General features: G+C 35.3%; 1 long non-coding RNA gene and 1 other non-coding gene across 2 annotated transcripts; both read left to right on the forward strand.

The window, feature by feature from the left end:
• The first annotated feature begins 170 nt into the window (after window positions 1–170).
• On the forward strand, window positions 171–21,874 carry LOC136146922 (uncharacterized). Its single transcript, XR_010659095.1, has 6 exons — window positions 171–980; window positions 3,201–3,931; window positions 6,068–16,409; window positions 16,879–17,094; window positions 17,850–17,999; window positions 20,165–21,874. It is a non-coding gene; the product is annotated as an uncharacterized lncRNA (long non-coding RNA).
• On the forward strand, window positions 3,418–3,491 carry LOC136147707 (small nucleolar RNA SNORD107). Its single transcript, XR_010659360.1, has one exon. It is a non-coding gene; the product is annotated as a small nucleolar RNA SNORD107 (small nucleolar RNA).
• Window positions 21,875–21,891: the final 17 nt, after the last annotated feature.

A 21,891-nucleotide genomic window follows, 5' to 3' on the forward strand; every position in this document is an offset into this window, starting at 1 on the left:
TGTCCCCTCTACTTTACCATGCCACATATACTTGAAGGAAAGTAGGGATGTGGTGCCTTGTACAGCCATCTATAGAAACAAACTGATACTGAATTAGATTGTGGTTTCTTCAATCAAAGTGTTTGAAATAGGAAAGTTCTACCTTCCTTGCAAGCTTGCTTCAGTTGATGAGCTTTTTGGACATAGTGCCCTTGTGCCTGTCTGGTCGAGAGATGACATGATCCTAGAGTAATCATCCTTCCCTACCAGTGAGTAAGTATTTACAAATTTTTAAATGAGTGGTAGAGTATGGGTCCCGGAAACTGGGGAGATTGAATATTGAGACCAGTTGTGTTACTTAAGATATGACTGACAGTTCCTTTAAATTTTCCTTTTTGGCTGCACTGTGCAGCATGTAGGATCTTAGTTCCCTGACCAAGGATCAGATGCACACCCCCTACATTGGAAGCATGGTGTCTTAACCACTGGACTACCAGGGAAGAACCTAATTGACTCTGTTAGATACCAGTTACAATCATATCCAGCTGCATCATTTAGTGAGTATGGGAAGTTCAGAGAAGTAGACAATATCTTCCAGTTAAATAATAAACAAATGTCAAAATATCTAGGTCTAGTTAGAGTTGATATGGAACAGTGAAATCTCTTAAAAAGAAGAGGTTGGAGGTTTTAGGTTTTATGGCTAATGTTTCAACTAGACAATAAATGAGTCCTTATTGATTGTAGGAATTTAGCTTGTAAAACACCACAGTTCAAGATTGGTAATAACTCCTTAATAATTTAAGACTTGTAGACTAATTTGTCTTCTGCTTTGATTTTATCAGCAGAGATTATATCTGTGTCACCTTTTCCAGCTTTTAAATCATGGCCTTTCAAGTAACAGTCTCTGGAAGAAGAAGGGCTTTCAAAATGACTACAAGTGCTGGCCCCAACTTTATATGGTCTATCCCAAAGTAATTTTTAAGATTAATGGCCACTGTCAGGTAAGGAACAAAAGCTTAAGCCAAGCCTTCCTTGGTTCATGAGATTTTATAATATGTGTGATAACTTTTTTAGAGTTTGTGAATGTTACAAAGAAACTTTGTGATTAACAGATCCCCAGGCATTTAGATCGCTGCAAATTGACAAACCAATCTCTTAGAAGAAAATTGACCCTGATATATATATGACAGATATACAACCCTCATTTTTTAGAAGAAAAAGTATGTAAAGAGTCTTATTTTCTGAGAAGCCTGCTCTCTGGATCAGCTTTAAATAATTTGTGGTACTTTTTTATGTCTTTGGAAGGAAAATACTCATCCTTGTAGAGATCTGCTGGTGTGCATATCCTTTCAATATGCATATTTGAAAATGACTTGTTCTCTCATATTAACTAAAGGTGGCCTCTTTTGAAAGTTAGAAGTGAATGGCAAGAATCCTAGATTATACAAAAGCTTACTTCCATTATTTTTGCTTGGTGATAATAGTATTTTTCTCTGCTCAGAACTTGAATTGTTTTTTTGAAAACTCTTCATTGTAGAATACATACTAAGAAAACTTGGTGTAAAAGAAGTATGGATATTTTGTTGTGGATTGCTAGATCTGCTTCTACAGAGTTCTTTTGCGGTCACATACTAATACCAACATAGTCAGTTTTCAGACACTCATGGAAGTAAATACTTGGTGTCCCTAAGAGTTTCTCCTACATACCTGCATTTGAATGAGTGCATGTTTCACCTAAAACATATTTGGACAACAACTTCTTGATTTCCTGTTCACATTTACTGTAATTTAATGTAATTTAATGTTCACATTACATTCACTGTGGCTCCGTAAAGATATACATATTGTATGGCAATATATATTTTTATTGTGGTTTACAGTTTTCAGTAGAATTCTGGGACTTTTTAAAATTGAAGTAAGAATTTGGAATGTAATAATTATACTACCTTTCTGGTTTTGAGTTGTTTGTGGTATTCTGTGCTTATGTGATAGGGAAACTGGACTTGGTATAGAAGCATGTCAGATGTGACATAGTTCCCTGCTTCCATAGACTCATTGGTACTCACTCGTGTAATCATGTCTAATTTTAGAAGTCTTGTAATTTTTCCCAACTTCATTGATATATTAGTAATAAATAGCATTGTATAATTTTAAAGTACACAGCATGATGTCTTGTAAAATGTATATACTGTGAGAAGATTACCACAGTGATGAGTTAGCACATCTATTGCCTTACGGAGTTACTTTTTTGGTAGTAAGAACATTTAAGATCTATATGTAAAATTTGTCATAGCAGATTTTAAGTGTACCATATATTAACTGTAGTCACCATGCTGTACATTAGATCCTTAGAATTTATTCATCATATAATTTAAAGTTTATTACCTTTGATCAGCATCTCCTCATTTCTTCTACCCGCTGAGCCCCTGGCAGCAATCACCATTCTAGTCTTCAGATTCTTTAGATTCCACATTTAAGTGAGATAAAAAATTTTTAACTTTTGTAAACAAAGCTCATGGCTTTTTTTTTTTAACTGAGCTGAATTAAAAAAAATTTTTTTCATTTATTTTTATTAGTTGGAGGCTAATTACTTTACAATATTATGGTGGATTTTTGCCATACATTGACGTGAATCAGCCATGGATTTCCATGTGTTCCCCATCCGATCCCCCCTCCCGCCTCCCTCCCCATCCCATCCCTCTGGGTCTTCCCAGTGCACCAGCCCTGAGCACTTGTCTCATGCATCCAACCTGGGCTGGCGATCTGTTTCACCCTTGATAGTATACTTGTTTCAATGCTATTCTCTCAGAACATCCCATCCTTGCCTTCTCCCACAGGATCCAAAAGTCTGTTCTGTACATCTGTGTCTCTTTCTCTGTTTTGCATATAGGATTATCGTCTTTACTTACAGGAGTAACTTATGGGATTATGTGAAAATGGTAGAATTTTCAAAATCCGGCAAAGACCAGAAAAAAGCACAATATCAAAAAAGACTTATTAATCATTTCAGCAAGTATTCAGTTACAAACCTCTATTGTATTATGAAGTGTTCAGATACATGTTATTGAGTTTATAATATATTGCCAGATTCTGTTTTATTCATCTTTGCATTCTAACTCCCTTGGGATGGACCATAAATATAAAAATGTCCAGAATTTGAATTTTCTTAGATAAAGCAAATCATCTTGTCATGGATTTTTTTTTTCTTGAACCTTTTTCAGTCATATGCAGTGCCTTTTTGCCCATATAATTGATAACTCTGAAAGAAAGAGAGAATGTGGTTACTGAATTTTCTGATGTGTCAATGTGGATCCTACCCAGTAATGCTGCAACAAGGCTGAAAATCTTACTTAACTACATTTAGGCAAGAAACAAACCACACCAGGTAAAATAATCTTGTTTTTTTAAAAAAAGATCATATCACAGAGGCCTTGGCTAGGTTTATGATGACATAGGACCTTGTCTGAACATGATGATTTCAAACTTTGAGCTTAAAAGGACACTCTGAAATCTAGCCAATGTGCCTCAATAGACTTTTCAGAGAACGTTACTCTTGGCAAAAGATGCTGTCTTGACACGCGGAAACCAAATAGCTGGAGTTGGCGGGGACATACTGCGCTTTGTGCCGGTTCTCCAGGCTTCCCTTGTTTCCTTCTCATAGATTTTTGTAATTGTTTTCTTTTTCCTTCCTTTTTTATATGTGCACACACATATGTATATACATATATGTATATGTGTGTGTGTGTGTGTATACCACACACACTGTTCAAAGCAAAAATGGAAGCTCATTTGTGGATCTCAGAATGTGACAAGGTGGAAACAAAGACAGAAGCAAGATTGAAATAAAGGAAACTACAACATCTTGGATCAAACATTGGAAACCAGTTCTAGGTGTCTAAGTGATGTCCAGAAAGAGTGTTTATGGAACATTTTATGAAATGCAGTGAGTGTGGTAAGTAATGTCACATGGATGTTGGTGTTTAAGGACAGTTTATTTCTCTTCAGTTGTCTGCAGTTGATCAATGGGATCCAAGCCTATCACAGAGTAAATGCTTAAGAAAGATGCCTTTACTGGTTTTTAAAAATTTTATTAGATACTTGGTGAATATTAACTTGTATTAGTGACAGATTAGAATCTAGGGCTACCTGATATCTAATGTTATGCTCTTAATACTCAGTAAGTTAGTTTGGCTCCTCTCTGGGAATAGCTGTTTAGTAAATATCAGGATTTATTGTAGAGAAGCTAAGTACTTTGTCATGAAGTTTACAGGGTACCCATAGGGATACATTTTAGTCATTTTTTGTCAAAAGGGGAAATAAGTGCAATTTGAGTTCATAGGAATGAGCATACCTTTGTTGCTTAGTAAGATGATGAGGTTCACTTGAAGAGCATTATTTGAAATCTAGGTTTGCTTGTTCTACATCTGAATGTTGATAAGTAGCATCAGGTATTCACACAGTCAGTATATCTTTGCAAACAGTGCATGGGGCAGTTAGTACAGGGGAGCTGCTGGTTTTTTGCTACAGAATACTTATTTCAGCTTCTTAATTGGTAGATGAAGAAATCTTATTTCTGTGACTTCTGCTCTTCAGTCATACAAATGACTAATAAATAAAAATTTCAAACAAATGGTAGGTGTTTTAAGAAATATTTCTAATAATAGAAATGATATCAGTGAGTAGTATGTTTTCTTAGACATGGTAATTTCTACCTACTACTTAACATTTTTAGTGTAAGACTTACCCTATCTGGACACTGGCTTTGAATTTTAAATAGACTGAGCGGTTTTTTTGACCAAGACAGTGAATTGTGGCCCTAAGTGATGTCAAAGTAACAATACAAATATTCCTTCCCTCAAAATTGCTGAAGTCACAAAGAAGAAACTTATGAAAGTCTTGTTACAGAATAATATTTTTGTTGTCTAAGATTATAACATGGCAGGTTTTGAAAAGATGTTTTTTTTTTATATTGGAAATATTTCTAATATAGGAAAGATAAATTTTTCTAATATTCTTCCTTTATTAGAATGAAACATTAATGGTTCACTGGAGGCCTTGGTGTCATTATGACTTTTCTTTCCCCAAAGCCTATAATAAAAATTGGCATCTAATAGGTTTTTTATTGTAATTTTTGTTACACTACTGTCTTATTTAGTGGTAAGTACAAAAAGTGGCCTTATAGGCAAAATTTGTCTTTCAGTTTAACATTTATTTTCTGATTTTTTTTTTTTTGTAAGGATTGAGTCAAGCAGTAAGAAGGTTTATTGTGCCAGCCAGAATCTAAGATCAGGGAATTGTGTAGTACAGTTCCCCGCTGCCCCTGGCTGCGCCTTGTATCTTATGGGATCTTAGTTCCCAGACCAGAGATTGAACCCAGGCCCTCAGTAGTGAAGTGTGGACTCCCAAGTGCTGGACTGCCAGGGAATTCCCTGGGTAATACTGTACTATCTTAAACTCACTTATGTGAGAGTTCCAAATTCTGATTTGGGGCTTTGGTGAAGAGAAAAGTGTGTATCTCTTACTGAATGCCTTTACCTGTTTCAGTCTAGCTCACTGGAGAATAAAACTTCTGTGTTTAAGAAAAAAAGGCATTTTTAAAAGATCTGTTATTTATGGCTGCACTGGCTCTTTGGTGCTGTGCCTGGGCTTTCTCCAGTTGTGGCGAGCAGGGGCTGCTCTTGTTGTGGTGCTTGGGCTTCTCATTGCAGTGGTTTCCCTTGTTGCAGAGCACAGGCTTTAGGTGTGTGGAGGCTGGAATTGCCCCTCATGAGCTCTAGAGCACTGTCTCAGTAGCTGTGGTACAACAGAGTTTATTTATTAGTGGCTAACAGTAACTTGAACACATAAAGATATGTGAAAATGCATCTGTTATATTTAGGTTAGAAGAATATATTGATTATTCTCTTGGTTTTTATAATGTGCCATAAACATCATCCTACAACTCATTGTAAAAGAAAAGACTTTGAATAGTTGTTTTTAAATTGCAAACACGTGTATAGATAATTCAAAGAAAATAGTGGCAAATAAGCAGGAAATAATTCATAAACCTCCTTTTAAAATCATTGTATAATATATATTTAACTATCAGTTTTACAGAGATTTGAAACATGATGTCAACTTGAAGGTGATTGGCTATCATTCATGGACATGAATGGAGCCTAAGAAAGACGGACAAGGATTTCATCCAGAAACTTAGAATCTTTTTTGCACAATAGCTACTGTGTTATATAGATGGCTGTTTGGAGCTGCTTTTCATACTGAAACTTCTAACTGGTCCCCTAACTGCCAGCTAAATTTATCTGTTGGCCAGAACAATCTTTGAGAGAGATGATGAAACCACATCGTGTTCTTCATAAATCTGCAATTGACATGTTTCAAAAGTTTTAGAAATAAGCAATAATTGGAGAAGAGGACAAAGGTTTATATAAACTGATAATATTTTGAGTATTTTTTGCCTCTGTGAAAGTTGGAAATTTTCCAGTTCTAGTTACTGAACATTTGGATTCATAAATTTCAAACGCCTTTTCTCTTACCCTTTGGTCCACAAGAATCTCAAGATATTTTGCACAGCAAGATACAGTGTGCAACTCAGGATGGTTTTAGGGTAGTTGTGCAAACTTTTTTTTCTTTTAACATAGATGAGCAGATTTTTCTGGAGTATCTGAGCAGTTTTACTTATGGACTGATAAGGAATTCTACACCTCTTGCCAATTTAAAGCATCTTTGGCCAGGGCACGTCTGTATAGACACTTTCTAGATCTTTAACTCTGTATTTTTTTTTTTCATTTTTATTAGTTGGAGGCTAATTACTTTACAATATTGTAGTGGTTTTTGTCATACATTGACATGAATCAGCTTGCAGCATCAGGACAGCAACTCTTATTCCAGATTTCTCTTCAAGATTCAAGTATGTGGAGGATGTCTACTGAATTGAAAATTATTTCAACTGGGTAAAACTTCAAGTATTGACTAGTCTGCACAATTTGAAGTACACATAAGCTAACCCTATAGGAATATGAGACTAGGATGGGAAGGACAGTGCTTCTTGATTTCAGTTAGAAGCTTTACCATCTACAGAATTATAGACAAAATAAGTTTAATACTGGCCTGAACTTCATCTTGGTTCTGAAATATTTGTATTTCATAAGCAGTCTTTGGATTGGTGAGGAAGAAGAATTTCCTTGCTGTGGATTATCACAGTTAACCAGTGAAAGCCCTATATATGTGGCATTTGTGTACATTTATGATAAAAAAATCTTACTTGGATTTTAAAGCACCTCTAAATCTAATTCCATTAGTTAATTTGACATTTGTAGCTTATGAATGTTTTTAAATACTTAAGAAAATTGTGTTTAGATAATGGTATTGAGATATAAAATACTCTGAATGATGAATTGTTTATTGAATGTTAGGAGATGAAGAGAATGAAATTCAGCATGTAAGAGCTTATTGTATTTTTTCTTTGCTTAATCTTTTGGAATCTAATATTCAAGTACATAGGTCTACATTTATAATCATCACTATATTATTTTTATATAAGATAATGCAGCTTGTTTCCTAAGGTTTCTAAAAATATGTGGTAAAATTGTCTTCTGGAAAAGACTTAGAAAGGGATTCTGAGGACATTTTGTAAGCTGTACAGAATTCTGTATTTATGGCTGGCAAAAAGATAAAGACATGAAAATGTCTAATATTACTATATCATAAAAGCAAAGGAAGGCACAGTTATTGTTTATATGCATTTCAAAAATACTGTGTATGACATAACCAAATATAATTGCTTCGTGACATTTCTCAGTGTGTTGCAAACATTAACAGAGTTTGTTAATATATATAGAAGAATTATTTTTAATACATGATTATAGAAATAAGGATTGTTAGAATACCTCTGAATGATGTATACATTTGAAATCATTTGATTGGATTATTGCAATGGCTTTTTGGGGTGAGAGAGATTGTTCTGTGTTCAACTGTCACCTAAGAAATTCTATTAAGGGTGCTCTATCTGGATGTTGACATTATCCTGTAAATGACTTTTGTGTTACAGGTTTTTATGGTATGAGATTGCCTTATCAGGATGGAATTTTTGCACAAGATAAGAACCTCTCAACGCTTACATAATCAGGGTTGAGTGATTTTTTTTTTTTTATAGCTTTCTACATGATAGAAAAAGTACTCTGCTTTACCATCCTATCATGCATAGAGGTGGCTGACATTTTGGGCATTTCGGTTACTAGAATATCATGTTGGTTACTGAGGAGTTTCGAGACGACTTTGTGTTAGGCAAATAAAAGCTGAATTTAGGAGACAGAAAATAGGGAGTTTTGGAAGATTGTGTATGTATATGCATAGGCATGAAGAGCTTAAACAGCATCTAGACTTTGCTCCATGATCAGATGTTGGGAATCTAAATATATTTGATAAATATTCTAACTGCCAATCAGCATTAGTTCATTTCTGGTGGAAGTTGTTAAACAGTTTGTTATAAGCGATGTTAAATTTTCTGTTTACCTTCTGATTGTGTATATCATTGTAAATGCATATCAGCCAAATAGGGTAGAAATATTTTTGTTTTTGCCAAAAGAAGTGTTCCCTCCAGCCTCTCAGTATGTTCATTGGGCCGTTAGACACAGTTTTTAGGTTGTGAGAAATACATGGTGTGGAGTATCCAATGTAAATATTTCATTTTATGACAGGATTCATCATGGTCGAAACATCACTGGACTGCTTTTATGCTTTTCAGATATATTTGTATAGAAAAGAACACAACCCTTTATATAACTTAGAGAAATCTTCACATTTGGTAAAACAGCATAGGTTATAAAAGTTTTCATTTGCCAGTGGCATTTGACTTTTAATGCAAATAGTGAATTATTGTTTTAAAGTACTTACTTATAGTTATATAGACATTATGTAAGTTTTTATGGGTGATGTTAGTGATAGTGTATCAGACCTGAGTTCATTAAATAGTTGGTTGATCAAAGGAATGTTTTTATATTATGTATATATAATAGCATTGTTATATGTTTTTAGGCATGTGAGCTATAATTTATGCATGTTTTATAAAATATTAACTGTGCAGAGAGTGAAAATTTTGCCTAGTTTTCAGACTATCTGAGTAAATAATTGGGCAGTTAAGGGATGTTTTTAGGTGGTGGTTAATAAAATAGAATATGTAGTCATTTGCTCTAAACATTTAGTCCTCGATTTGCAGGGATGTTTTTACATACATCTCTGTGTAGACATATAAACATATATGAATACATGCACATATGTGTGTATAAAACTAGTGATACTGAAAGTAATAGAATGGAAATATTTTGGGGGCCAGTTATCATTTGGCTTTAGTCTTAGGTTCTTTGGGTTGTTAGAGGGCAGATGATATAGCAAGCTTTAGTTTATGAGCTTTATTTATTGCTGGAGAATATTGTGCGGCTGCTAGATAGGTGGTGGACAAGTGTTAGTTTTTTAAAATGATGTCTACATAGGATTTGCCTGGTAGGCATGTATTTTGTGAGAACCAAACTGATAGACAAAAGTAAAAACACTATTTTGACAAATTGAATTGCTAAACTACTTGTATTTGGGATATATTTGGTTGCTAGGGATTGATCTGTTACTTTGCTTTCTATATTGCAGATACATGCGATTTCATAAAATATGTTTAATTTCTGTCAATGAGTTTGGAATACCTTTTCATTGAAACGTTAAAGTTACGGTCATTGTCTGATCTTAAAGTAGAGTGTGCATCTTGATGAATTAGGCTAGAATTTTGAGTTTTATTATTATTCATAAATATTTATTATTTTTTATTATTATTCCTGAGGTTTTTTCATTAGACATTATTTGTTAAGAATGTAGAAATCATCATTCATATTTTTAAATACATAGACTTGTATATTTTTTCTTTCCATCTAAATTTCGAGTTTTAAATATTGGAACAGAGTAAGGACACATTCCACACTTGTCTAACGGGCAAGCTCTTCTTTAATAAGTTCTTATGTGTTCTAAAACCGCATGCACACACACACGAAATCAATATATTAATGTTAAACTAATGGTGAAAAATATATATATTATGAATAGAAGTGTTGCATGACCATTATGTGTTTATACTTAGTCTGTATTGGGGGGGGACAGTATTATTAGGTGGTTGTGTGCCTGTGATCAGATTTTTGTTTTTTATATCATATAATTTTAGATGTTCAGAAATTTCTGTCATGGTTTTGAATATATATTTACCTAAAAGTCATAGCACATAAGCTTTATGCTTGTAGAAATGGAATGGTACATTAAGTCTCACTGTTCTTGAGTGACTTTTAGAATGCTGTGTATGCAGTTAAAAACATGTGTTCTTTCTAGATACAGACATTTCTCATATAATTTTACCTCTAATTGTGGGACATGTAGGTGTAACATATTTTCCCAAATGTGCTAAGGTTCCTGATGCAATTCAGTTTCCTAAAGAAAATTTTATAGAAATGTTTGTGTTCACTTGCTAACATGGCAATAGCCAAAACAATTTTGTAAATAAGGAGCAAGAGTAATATTTAATTTTAAGTGTGTAATATTTCTAAATATACTGAGAATCTAAAAAGTTTAATTTTATAACTATTTCATTATAAATGTGTTAGTACTATTGTCTTTTAAAATCAACATAGCAATGAAGTTGACAAACTGGCCTTTGGAGCTATGCAAAATTTATCATACGTTAGTTTGGTTGCTAAGTGGAAACACTGACAGCATTACACATTTATCGTGTTCTCGTATAGAAGGAGAATTGGCCGTTGTATCAAGTATGTATATTTAAAACTTACACGATGTAAATTCTTTTGGTATATCTAATTCAAACCAAGATTCCTGACATACTTCATTTATATTATTTTTATTAAGAGCAGTTTCAGGTTCTCAGAAAAATTGAGAGGAAGGCACAGATTTCCCATGTACTCTCTGCCTGAACACTTGCATAATTCCCCCCATTATCAACCTAGCACATGTATGAAAATCCACCTCCATTATCAAATCCCCTATGAGAGTTGGACATTTGATAAAATTGATGACCCCACATTGACACAATCACCCAGTGTCAGTAGTTTATACACATTATGATTAACTCTTGCTCTTGTACATTCTTAGGTTTGGAAAAATGTATTAATCATCATCATATTGTAATGGCCCTAAAAAGTCTCTGTGCTCTAACTACTCACCCTTCTTATATTTTTGTCTTTATTTTTTTCTTCTTAACATTCAAATTAATAAATGACTTTGTCAAAGAAATTTTATACTACCTCTTGGAACTATATACAGTTCTGTATGTGTTCCCTCAGTTGCATGACAATATTCAAGACAATTTTGTAAATAGGCAGGTTTTAATATATAGTATAAGGTTTTCATTTTTAACATCTAGACTTTCTAGATGTGTAGAGTCTCACAAAGTATAATTTTGTAAATAATTCATTGTAAAGTTCCATTGTTTTCTTCAGAAATCTCAGCAGTGAAATTGATGCTGTTGTGGATTTCTTGAGCTGTTTAGGGTTCTGCTTTCTGAATTATGGAAAAGCAAGAGTTAAAATGGCACTTTTTCATGTTTGGATTCTCATCTAAGAGAAAGTTTTATATTTTAATCATTGTTTAGTCCTTAGATTTTTGTACATTAAAAAAGTCAAGTAATAATTTGTAGTTGTACTGTTGATAGGGCATTATATATTTTAATCAAAGGAAATGTGTCTTACAAGATTTTATTGCCTTTGAATTATACAGTGTTGTACTTAATTGGAATGCATGACAACATACAAGACAACATTGTAAATAGCAGTAAAGGAATCATTAAAAAAATCTAGTTTTTCTAGATGCATGAGATTTCACTAAGTATAAATTTGTAAATATCTTGTAAAATATTATGAGGTGGCTTCTATGAATGCATTAGCAGTGTAATAACTCATAGTTGGCTTTTAGGACTGTGTAATATTTTGGTGTTTATTTAGTTCAGTTGCTCAGTCATGTCCAACTCTTTGTGATCCCGTAGACTGGAGCATGCCAGGCTTCCCTGTCCAATAATAACTCCTGGAGCTTGCTCAAACTCATGTCCATTGAGTTGGTGATGCCATCCAACAATCTCATCCTCGATCGTCCCTTGCTCCTTCTGCCTTCAATCTTCCCCAGCATTAGGGTCTTTTCAAATGAGTCAGTTTTTTTTTTGCATCAGGTGGCCAAAGTATTGGATTTTGAGCTTCAGCGTCTCTCCTTCCAATGAACGTTTAGGACTGATTTCCTTTAGGCTGGATTGGTTGGATCTCCTTGGAGTCCAAGGGACTCTTCAAGAGTCTCCTCCTCCACCACAGTTCTAAAGCATCAATTCTTTGGTGCTCAGCTTTCTTTATAGTCCAACTCTCACATCCATACATGACTACTGGAAAAACCATAGCTTTGACTAGAAAGGACTTTTGTTGGCCAAGTAATGTCTCTGCTTTTTAATATGCTCTCTTGGTTGGTCATAACTTTTCTTCCAAGGAGCAAGCGTCTTTTAACTTCATGACTGCAGTCACCATCTGCAGTGAATTTGGAGCCCAAAAAAGTAAATATCCTTGTTTCCATTGTTTACCCATCTATGCCATGAAATGATGGGACCAGATGCCATGGTCGTAGTTTTCTGAATGTTCAGTTTGAAGCAAACTTTTTCACTCTCCTCCTAAACATTCATCAAAAGGCTCTTTAGTTCTTCTTTCCTTTCTGCCATAAGGGTGGTGTAATCTGCATATCTGAGGTTATTGATGTTTCTCCCAGCAGTCTTAATTCCAGCTTGTGCTTCATCCAACCTGGCATTTCTCATGATGTACTCCGCATGTAAGTTAAATAAGCAGAGTGACAATATACTGCCTTGACGTACTCCTTTCCCGATTTGGAACCAGTCTGTCATTCCATGCCCAGTTCTAACTGTTGCTTCTTTTTTTTTTTTTTTTTTTAAACTGTTGCTTCTTGACCTGCATACAGATTTCTCAGGAGGTAGGTCAGGTCATCTGGTATTCCCATCTCTTGAAGAATTTGACACAGTCAATAAAGCAGAAATAGATGTTTTTCTGGAACTCTCTTGCTTTTTCGATGATCCAGCAGATGTCAGTAATTTGATCTGCAGTTCCTCTGCCTTTTCTAAATCTAGCTTGAACATCTGGAACTTCACGGTTCACATACTGTTAAACTAGGTGTCTCTTTGCTCCCTACTTTTGCATTCCAGTCCCCTATAATGAAAAGGACATCTTTTTTAGGTGTTAGTTCTAAAAGGTCTTCATAGAACTATTCAACTTCAGCTTCTTCAGCATTACTGGTGGGGCATAGAGTTAGATTAGTGTGATATTGAATGGTTTGCCTTGGAAATGAACAGAGATCATTCTGTCTTTTTTGAGATTGCAGCCAAGTACTGCATTTCTGACTATTAACTATGAGGGCTACTCCCATATCTTTTAAGGGATTCTTAATGACAGTAGTAGATATAGTCTTCATGTGAATTAAATCAGTATTACAGTCCATTTTAGTTCCCTGATTGCTAAAATGTCCATGTTCACTGTTGCCATCTCCTATTTGATCACTTCCAATTTGCCTTGATTCATGGACCTAACATTCCAGGTTCCTGTACAATACTGCTCTTTACAGCTTCGGACTCTACTTCCATCACCAGTCACATTCACAACTCGGTGGTGTTTTTGCTTTGGCTCCGTCTCTTCATTCTTTTTTGAGTTATTTCTCCACTAATCTCTAGTAGCATATTGGGGACCTACTGACCTGGGGAGTTGATCATTTTGTGATGAACACAAAGTAAACACAAGAAAGTGTTTTGGGGGTTCTCAAGGCAAGAATACTGAAGTGGTTTGCAATTTCCTTCTCCAGTGGAGCACGTTTTTCTATAACTCTCCACCATGACCCATTTATGTTGGGTGGCCCTACACAGCATGGTTCGTAGTTTCATTGAGTTAGACAAGGCTGTGGTTCATGTGATTAGTTTTCTATGATTGTGGTTTTCATTCTGTTTGCCCTCTGATGGAGAAGGATAAGAGGGTTATGGAGTTTCCTGATGGGAGAGACTGACTGAGGGGGAAACTGGGTCTTGTTCTGATGGGCTGGGCCATACCCAGTACATTTTTAATCCAGTTTTCTGTTGAAGGGTGGGACTGTGTTGTTTGACCTGTAGGCCAAACTATGGTGGAGGTAATGAAGATAATGGTGATCTCCTTCAGAAGGCCCTGTGCACACACTGGTTTACTCAGTGCCCCGACCCTGCAGCAAGCCGCCACCAACCCAGGCATCCCCTGGAGATGACTGGACACTCACCAGCAAGTCTGAGTCAGTCTCTTCTGGGGCCACTGCTCTTTCTCTTGGGTCCTGGTGCACACAAGGTTTTCTTTGTGCCCTCCAAGAGTCTGTTTCCCCAGTTTTGTGTAAGTTCTGGTGGCTCTATTGTGGGGTTAATGGTGACCTCCTCCAGGAGTGCTTATGCCATATCCAGGTCTGCTGCAACCAAAACCCCTGCCCCAGCAGCAGGCCCCTGATGATCCATTCCTCCACTGGAGACACACTCAGAGGCAGGTCTATCTCAGACTCTGTGGCATCCCTGGTGAGCCCAAGGTTTTGTTTGAGCCCTTCAAGCATCTGGCGGGTATGGGGTTTGATTCTAAACGCGATTTTGCCCCTCCAGCCATCTTGCTGGGGCTGCTTCTTTGCCCTTGGATGTGGAGTATTCTTTTTTGGTGTGGGATCCTTCATTCTCCTGTCAACAGTTGTCCAGCAGCAAGTTGTAATTTTGGAGTTCAGAGGGGAAGATGAGCGCCTGACCTTCTGCTCTTCCATCTTGTAGTGAGTTTTTGGGCATAGTGATGCCTATATTGTCTTCATGTCTGCAGATTGTTAGATTCTCATAGGAAAAGGTTAGATTGCATGCTTTTAACAAAGAAAAATGATCAAAGGATTTTATTTTTATCTTTAGGAAGAAAGGAAGACATTAAAAGGGAATTGTCATTTAACTCCTAGCTATTTTCATAGCTAACATAAAGTAGTGATTATTTTGCTGTACTATATAAATGTACTGGTTGAAAATTTATATGCATATACAAATATACTGTAAATGTATATACACATACCTATGTAAAATTATTTTTAGGGATATAGATAGGATAATTTCTTTTTAAACATCTATTCATTGCTTTACTGTTTTTCTTTTGGGAAAAAAATGGAAATTGAATTTCAGTTATAAGCTTAAATGTGTAGAAACCTGCTTCATTTATATCTAAATGTTAATTTTTATATAAAATGTTTAAATGGCTATGTATTTTTTTTAATGTTTCCATATATACTTCTGTGAGAACAGAATTTCTGTGATTTTGAGTATTTTTTTTTTTCTGAGAGCTTTTGAAAATTTTCTGGTGGGTAGTTAAATTTGTATATTATAATCAGTAACTAATGTCAGGAGTATTCTCAGTTGCCTGTAATGTAAATAATGAAAATTTGTTAGACGTATCATTAGTATATCTTACTTTGTGTAGCGGTTTGGCAATGACAATCAAAATTTGAATATGTAAAACTTTTGAAATGATAAAATGCTGATGGGATTTTACCTATTACTGTTCGCAAATTCATAAAGAAGAAAATATGTTAGAGATTGTAACATAATTTGAATGTCTGAAATATGCATCATTAAAAGAAGAATTGTAATGATAGCTTATTTGTATGACTGTCATTCAAACACTGAAAAAATATTCTGATGTTGAAGAATGTTTTAAGTTGATTCTTTTAATTGTCATTTCTGAACAGATAACAGCTAAATGTGTATGCTGAGGTGTGTCCATATGCCTCTTTTTTCTATTTGAAATATTAATGGTTAGTATTCCTAGGGAATGGGTTTATCCTGACATGACGATAGAGTTAAATAATGCTTACTCAGTAGTGTTAAGTATAATGGTGATTATTTTAGCATTCTTTTTGAAACTTTTGCATTCTTTTTGAAACTTTTGCACATGTGTAAGTTCAGTACTAAAACATGTTGCTACAGGACAATGTAAAAATACAAATGTGGGTTATGGACTAGAAAGTTGTCTGGAAAATCATAGCAAAAATTTAACATTATTATGTAAACATACCAGGGAAAAAGGAACAGCTGCTATTTACTGCCTTTAAAATTTTAAATGTATATCAAAAGCAACATCTAACAAATGAAGGAACTTAAAAGATACAGCCAATTTGTGCTTGTCTTCATCGTTACCTGTTGACATTTTGAGAGTGTTGGGCTGTTAAATCCAGCTTTGGATTCCCAGTGACTGTTACGCATAGCTTTTGAGTGATCATGAAGAGCATGGACTTAGATACTAGTGCGGCAGAGAGTTTTAAACAGTGAAACAAAGAGTATTTGATTACCCTCGGAAAGAAGGGAGAAGATGGGATTTGAGGTAGGTGCTATACAATTATATTTGTGTTGACAAACACATGAATGATAAAAGTAGTCATTGAAAGTTTCTATAAAGGGTAATTTTATAAGACAGTGCCGTATTTGTGGCATATTGTTGAAAGTCTCTTGGAATAGCTTGGGAATTACTCTTAATTAATGGGCCTAATTGGAGAATGGATTATTTTCTTTTACAGTAGTTTGAGTCTGTCAAATGGGTTGATCATAGGTCTTTATGGCTTTTTAGATTATTCAGAATTGGTATGAAAAATTTCAATAGTCTCAACATTCATACTGAAAGTACTCTGAGAAGGTATAAAGTTAAAAAAAAAAAATTCTGTTTGGGCCAGTCATGTTTGCTAGTTTTTTAGTTTGCATTCACTATTCCTGTCACTTCTAAAGTTATCATAATTAGTGTCTCCTGGAGTTTTATTTTTATCTGACCTTGGCTTTATTGTATACTTGCTTCTCAGGTAAATATGGTGAAAGAAAACATGCAGATAATCTGAGGATATCTGACCTTATCAGGAACATTCTTCCTATGGAGTTCCTTAATTTATAAATCTCAACTGTAAACCACTAGTAAGAAGGTTCTGGATCAAGAAATGCTGTATTTTGGCTAGGCTCAGGAAAATGGCACTGGTGCAGACTTTGTGCACTTTGGAATTAACAGATATTCCTGAGAATCAGTAAGTAAGCCAGTTATTTAAAAATATAATTGCATTAAAGATGGAATCCATGAATAATGTAGGCGATGGCCTGCCTTCAGTTAATTTACTTAACACCAAATACGATAGCGTAACTAATATTGCAAAACAAATGATGATCAATATTTTACTAATTATAAATTAGGGAATAGACCGGCTATTTTTGCATGTATAGTTTGGTGGTATGATAGTGGTAGAGGTTCATGGCAGCCTCTAAGAAAGGTGCTGATATAGAATAATAGTAGTAAAGTCATGTTGGAGAGTTGAATCAGCTACAGGATTGATTGATTAATGAGGAACTGTTTCTAAGTGTTAGTTCCACATTAGCCTCCACTTACCTGCTCCTTCAGTGTTTGGTCAGAATGCTATGTGTTTTACCTTATTATGTTCTTTTTCCCTGTAGGGAGGCAGTAGTTCAAGAAAAGAGACTTTTGCCATCTTTGTTTTAGTGTCAGTAATTGTTGTCACCAGACCAGTGGCATTATTGCTCATTCCAGGTTTTCTTCACTTCCATCTCTGGGCTCAAGAGAACCCCTTGGTGACAGTGATCGTAAGGGTAGTCTGAGTGCTCATTGATTTAAGGCAGGGCGCTTTGGTTTGACAGGAACTGATACTCTGCTTTTCTTAAATTTGATGGAATTTTGGTGGCAGCTAGTGTTTATTGTTCAGATAACATGTAGGTAACAAATTATCCTAAACTTAGTAATATATAATACATTATTGTGCTATTTCTACAGATTCTGTGGGTGAAGATTTCTGAGAGTGCCAGAATGTATGTGGAATCAACTGGGAAGACCCAGACCAATGGTTGAGAGTGCTTCAAACCACTCAAGTGTTCTGGATGCTTCTTCACTCACATCTGGCACTGGTTTTAGATGACTTGGAAGGTGGGCTTAGCTAAAAGGTTTTTAACCATCACACAGTCAGGTTCTCACTTGAATCATAAAAATAAGTGTGTGAAGTGGCATGGCCTTTTTTGGTCAAGTTTCAGAGGTTATGTAGCATCATTTCTGCCATATTCTGTTGGCTAACCTTGTCATATGGCCAACCAGAATTTCATAGCATGGTGGGATAGTGTCAAGGTGACTGCAGGCACAGATAGCTTGTAAGACCAGATGGAAGACAGTACAATAGGTTAAGAGCTACAAATGTGGAGCTTCAGTAGTTTTTTTGTTTTTGAAGGGGTCCTTGATTTTCAGAATTCCACTTTTCTCACACTAAGAGAGATAATTTTTGGCAAATATCTTACTCATTGCCTGACATAAAGTCATACTGAATTGTTTTGTGGTTTGGGGAGTTAATTAGGCAAAAGATAAGAAATTAGGGAAAAGATACATGATTTTTGGATTAAGTCACTTGGGAAATGCAAAATGGAAAAGATTCAGGTCCAGTATGATACCAAAATGTAGAATCTTAGAATTCCTGAAACTGTGGAACTATAGGAAAAATGAGAGGGGACAACTGTTGATGAAGTCAGTAATGTAACAGATGCTGAATTCCTGTACTTGATACCCTAGGAGCTTTTCCTTCATTCCCCATTCTACCTTGCTGTAGGATTACTTCATGGAATGTGCTGGCAAGAACTGAATACTGACAAATTCCTTAAACATTCTTTCTCAGAGAGCCTTATTGCCCACCTGCTGTCCATGGGATAATCTTGAAAGTAAAAGTTTTACCTTTAATCAGAAAATGTTTCCTTTTTCCTCAGGGATAAATCATAACTAAAGAGAAGATTACAGTCTTCCCTCATAGCTCAGTTGGTAAAGAATCAGTGCCGGAGACCCCAGTTTGATTGCTGGGCCAGGAAGATTCACTGTAGAAGGGATAGGCTACCCCCTCCAGTATTCTTGGCCTTCCCTTGTGGCCCAGATGGTAAAGAATCTACCTGCACTGCAGGAGACGTGAGTTCGATACCTGGGTTGGGAAGATCCTCTGGAGAAAGGGATAGGCTACCCATTTTAGTATTCTTGGGCTTCCCTTGTGGCTCAGCTGGTAATGAATCCACCTGCAATGCAGGAGACCTGGGTTCGATCTCTGGGTTGGGAAGATCCTCTGGAGAGAGAGAGGCTACCCACTCCAGTATTCTGGCTTGGAGAATTCCATGGACTGTATAGTCCATGGGATCACAAAGAGTCAGACATGGCAGAGCCATTGTCCTTTCACTTTCTTTCACTTTTTCGAATACAAGATTAATGGTTTTTTGAGAGGTACCTCCTCAGCAATTTTGATGGGGTAATGGATTCGGAGAAGGCAGTGGCACCCCACTCCAGTACTCTTGCCTGGAAAATCCCATGGATGGGGGAGCCTGGTAGGCTGCAGTCCATGGGATCACTAAGAATCGGACATGACTGAGTGACTTCACTTTCACTTTTCACTGTCATGCATTGGAGAAGGAAATGGCAACCCACTCCAGTGTTCTTGCCTGGAGAATCCCAGGGATGGGGGAGCCTGGTGGGCTGCCGTCTACGGGATCACAGAGTCAGACACCACTGAAGTGACTTAGAAGTAGCAGCAGCAAAGTAATGGATTAGGAACTAAATGGTTTCCTAAGTTCCCTTGTAGCCTTTATATCTTTTTTTTTTCCATTTATTTTTATTAGTTGGAGGCTAATTGCTTTACAATATTGTAGTGGTTTTTGTCATACATGGACATGTTCAGCCATGGATTTACATGTATTCCCCATCCCGATTAGTTACTATTTTTCTTATCAAATGGACTAAGCTTCTTGGATATTTTCATTGAAATATTTAGGTATTGGTATGTTTCTTATACAGAAAGCCATGTAGATTGCAGGATATCATGAGTGAGTGATCTGGAGATAAAAGTAATAAAAAGGAGACGTAGACAATGTGAGGAGAAAGTTCAAAGGATCGGTCCAGAAGATATAAGAAGCAAGATATAAGACTACCAATACCTGACTTTCTCATTGTTAAAAGAATTCCAAAGCAAATTTTGATTCACCTGTTGTTTTTTCATATTAGATTTGCTATTTATTGCATTTCATTTTATGTAATGAAGTGTGCTACTAACCTTTACTTATTTTTTTCCCCAGTGTGTCCTCTCAAGTGATGACTACATAGGAAAACTGATGCTGCTGATTCTGCCACCATCTTCCATAAAACCAAAAAATAATCTTCATAATGTATGGCAATTCATCATTATTGTATTGCAGCAAACACTCCCTATAGATCAGAAAAACTGGCTGAGAAGGCTCAAATTTGAAAGTGATCCAAAGGGTGATTGGAGAGAATTGTAACTAGGCATGTGTACTGTTTTCATTGTTGCTATTGGATTGAATCTCAGGAGCTTGAATGATGGAGACATTGTTACACAAAGACGCCCAGGACCTTGTAATGTCAAAGCTTCATTTCAATGCTCCTAAAAGTATTAGTGCATATATTTAAAATTTCCATTTATCACAGGGAAATTTAAAATTGATTAATAAAAAAATCACAATTTTTAAGATTTCAAAGGATATGGAAAATTTTAAGTGTAACATTTTACTTTTTAAATGCTGTTTTTCCTCCTCTGATTCTGCCACCTCTGTCTATGTTACCTAATTATTGTTGAAATTTTGTGCACATCCTGTGGGTTTACTGATAAGTTAACGTGGCATTTTAGGGGATCTGTATATACTAGCCATAAATTTTTCTAATCAGTAAACGTTGTTTTATATAAATTGTAAATTTATCCAACTAATTTGTTGAGATAATTCCAGTGAAACTGTGAAGACTAAGGATACCCAACATTTATAGTTTCGAGTCCAAAGTAAAATAGATTTTCCTCTATTATGTATAAAGACAGGATTTCATCAGTCTTATCTACAAGTGTTTATGTGGATATATTTGCTAAAACTGTATAAATGTTACATTTTTATTCTTTGGCAAGATGATGTTACAAAGAAATTGGCCTTTTCTTCTGTTAACTGTTCAGTTCTGTCATCTCATATTTGCCTAGTCCTTACCAGTCTCTTGTGTTATTTCATTTTGCTCTGACTTTTTTTTTCCTTTCATTTTCCTTGCTATATCAATGTCTTAGTGTAGTGCAAATGAAATACCATATTTTATTGCTGTCAATTTTCTGTGGTGTTTTGTATTTTGGTTGTGTATTAAAATATAATCATGCTATGTTTTATGCCTTTTGAGTTTTGTGTTTTTCTTTAAAACACGTTTGTATTAGTATCATTTCTTCTCTGTTTTTTTTCCTCAGATGTTTTGCCATTTTATTTCTCTTTCCTTTTATCCTTACTGTGGTTTTACATATTCAGATTGTTTACCTTGACTTAGGTAGTTACCACTCATCTTCACTTCTGCCATAATCATAGAAATTCTGACATATAATTGATTGAATTTCTATTTATTTGTCTGCCTTACTTTCTATTGTTACTTTAAAATTACTGATGAATCTTTTCTATTCCATTGAGCTCTATCTCATTTCTGTTCTTTTTCAGAATATTCCCTGTCTGCACTTGCATTTTTTCTCTCAATTGATGCTTAAAATTACATTGCAAGTTGGAAAAAATAATGCAGTTTTTATTTCATTTGCAACAATTTAATAGATTAATTAGGAGAGACTAGACCTCTTTAAAATTGAGAGTTCCTGTCAAACCACAAGGTATGTCTTTCTATTTTTCTAATCAAATTGTTATGTTGGAATACTGCTAGTTTAGCTTTCTTTTTAAAATTCATTCCCAAGCATTTCATAGTTTTGTTAATGTAGTGATGGGGATTACATAACTAGTTTTCTTCATGTTAATATATGTAAATCAGCTTTCATATT

The sequence above is a fragment of the Muntiacus reevesi genome, chromosome 15 (assembly GCF_963930625.1).
Source record: "Muntiacus reevesi chromosome 15, mMunRee1.1, whole genome shotgun sequence".
Lineage (NCBI taxonomy): Eukaryota > Metazoa > Chordata > Mammalia > Artiodactyla > Cervidae > Muntiacus > Muntiacus reevesi.